General features: G+C 43.1%; 1 non-coding gene across 1 annotated transcript; it reads right to left on the minus strand.

Moving 5' to 3' along the window:
- Positions 1-365: 365 nt before the first annotated feature.
- LOC130952235 (small nucleolar RNA R71) lies at positions 366-473 on the minus strand. The gene has a single exon (XR_009074415.1). It is a non-coding gene; the product is annotated as a small nucleolar RNA R71 (small nucleolar RNA).
- Positions 474-2,706: the final 2,233 nt, after the last annotated feature.

Raw genomic sequence — 2,706 nt, forward strand, 5'->3', positions numbered from 1 at the left:
AGGTGCTGGGTGACTTTACTGTACCTACTCCCGACTTCTATGGGAGAAGCATCTCTATTCCTGCCATTGGAGCAAACAACTTTGAGCTTAAGCCTCAATTAGTTTCTCTAATGCAACAGAATTGCAAGTTCCATGGACTTCCATTGGAAGATCCTCATCAGTTTTTAGCTGAATTCTTGCAAATCTGTGACACTATCAAGACTAATGGGGTTGACCCTGAGGTCTACAGACTTATGCTATTCCCTTTTGCTGTAAGAGACAGAGCTAGGATTTGGTTGGACTCACAACCTAAAGAAAGCCTGAACTCTTGGGAAAAGCTAGTCAATGCCTTCTTGGCAAAGTTCTTTCCACCTCAAAAATTGAGTAAGCTTAGAGTGGAAGTCCAAACCTTCAGACAGAAGGAAGGTGAATCCCTTTATGAAGCTTGGGAAAGATACAAACAATTAATCAGAAAGTGCCCTTCTGACATGCTTTCTAAATGGAGCATCATAGATATCTTCTATGATGGTCTGTCTGAACTGTCCAAGATGTCATTGGACAGCTCTGCTGGAGGATCTCTTCATCTGAAGAAGACGCCTACAGAAGCTCAAGAACTCATTGAAATGGTTGCAAATAACCAATTCATGTACACTTTTGAAAGAAATCCTGTGAACAATGGGACGAATCAAAAGAAAGGAGTTCTTGAGATTGATACTCTGAATGCCATACTGGGTCAGAACAAAATATTGACTCAGCAAGTCAATATGATTTCTCAAAGTCTGTCTGGAATGCAAGCTGCACCAGGAAGTACTAAGGATGCTTCATCTGAAGAAGAAGCTTATGATCCTGAGAACCCTTCAATGGAAGAGGTGAATTACATGGGAGAACCCTATGGAAACACCTATAATCCTTCATGGAGAAATCATCCAAATTTCTCATGGAAGGATCAACAGAGACCTCAACAAGGTTTCAACAACAATAATGGTGGAAGAAATAGGTTTAGCAATGGCAAGCCTTTTCCATCATCTTCTCAGCAACAGACAGAGAATTCTAAGCAGAGCCACTCTGACTTAGCAACCATGGTCTCTGATCTAATCAAAACCACTCAAAGTTTCATGACTGAAATAAGGTCCTCCATTAGGAATTTGGAGGCACAAGTGGGACAGCTGAGCAAGAAAATTACTGAACTCCCTCCTAGTACTCTTCCAAGCAATACAGAAGAGAATCCAAAAGGAGAATGCAAGGCCATTAACATGACCCACATGGCCGAACATGGAGAGGAGGAAGAGGCAGTGATCGCCACTGAGGAAGACCTCAATGGACGTCCACTGGCCTCCAATGAGGCCATAGAGATTCCATTGAATTTACTTCTGCCATTCATGAGCTCGGATGAGTATTCTTCCTTTGAAGAGGATGAAGATGTCATTGAAGAGCAAGTTGCTAAATGACAAGTTATTTGGTAATGAGACTTGGGAGGATGAACCCCCTTTGCTCACCAAAGAACTGGATGACTTGTCTAGGTAGAAATTACCTCAAAAGAGACAGGACCCTGGGAAGTTCTCAATACCTTGTACCATAGGAACCATGACCTTTAAGAAGGCTCTGTGTGACCTAGGGTCAAGCATAAACCTTATGCCTCTCTCTGTAATGGAGAAGCTAGGGATCTTTGAGGTGCAAGCTGTAAGAATCTCACTAGAGATGGTAGATAATTCAAGAAAACAAGCTTATGGACTTGTAGAGGATGTTTTGGTAAAAGTTGAAGACCATTACATCCCTGCTGATTTCATAGTCCTAGAGACTGGGAAGTGCATGGATGAATCCATCATCCATGGCAGACCCTTCCTAGCCACAGCAAGGCTGTGATTGATGTTGACAGAGGAGAATTGATCATTCAAGTGAATAAAAAATCCCTTGTGTTTAAGGCTCAAGGATATCCCTCTGTTACCATGGAGAGGAAGCATGAAGAGCTTCTCTCAAAATAGAGCCAAACAGAGCCCCCACAGTCAAACTCTAAGTTTGGTGTTGGGAGGCCACAACCAACTTCTAAGTTTGGTGTTGAACCCCCACATTCAAACTCTAAGTTTGGTGTTGGGAGGTTCCAACATTGCTCTGAGTATCTGTGAGGCTCCATGAGAGCCCATTGTCAAGCTATTGACATTAAAGAAGCGCTTGTTGGGAGGCAACCCAATGTTATATTTATCTATTTTCCTTTGTTATTTTATGTTTTTTGTAGGTTGATGATCATGGAAAGTCATAAAATCAATTGAAAAAGTAAAAATAGAATGAAAAACAGAAAGAAAAATAGCACACCCTGGAGGAAAACCTTGCTAGCGTTTAAACGCCAGTAAGGGCAACAAATGGGCGTTTAACGCCCAGTCTGGCACCATTCTGGGCGTTCAATGCCAGAAAGGGGCACCAGACTGGCGTTAAACGCCAGAAAATGGCAAGAAGCTGGCGTTAAACGCCAGAAATGGGCACCAGCCCGGCGTTTAACGCCAGAATTGGCATAAAGAGCATTTTTGCTCGCCACTTGGTACAGGGATGAATTTTCTTTGACACCTCAGGATCTGTGGACCCCACAGGATCCCCACCTACCCCACCACTCTCTCTCTTCTTCACCCCTCACCTGTCAAGTCCCACTATTCTCTTTACCACTCACATCCATCCTTCATAAAACCCCACCTACCTCACCATTCAAATTCAAACCACTTTCCCTCCCAAACCCAC

The sequence above is a fragment of the Arachis stenosperma genome, chromosome 9, assembly GCF_014773155.1.
Source record: "Arachis stenosperma cultivar V10309 chromosome 9, arast.V10309.gnm1.PFL2, whole genome shotgun sequence".
Classification (NCBI taxonomy): domain Eukaryota; kingdom Viridiplantae; phylum Streptophyta; class Magnoliopsida; order Fabales; family Fabaceae; genus Arachis; species Arachis stenosperma.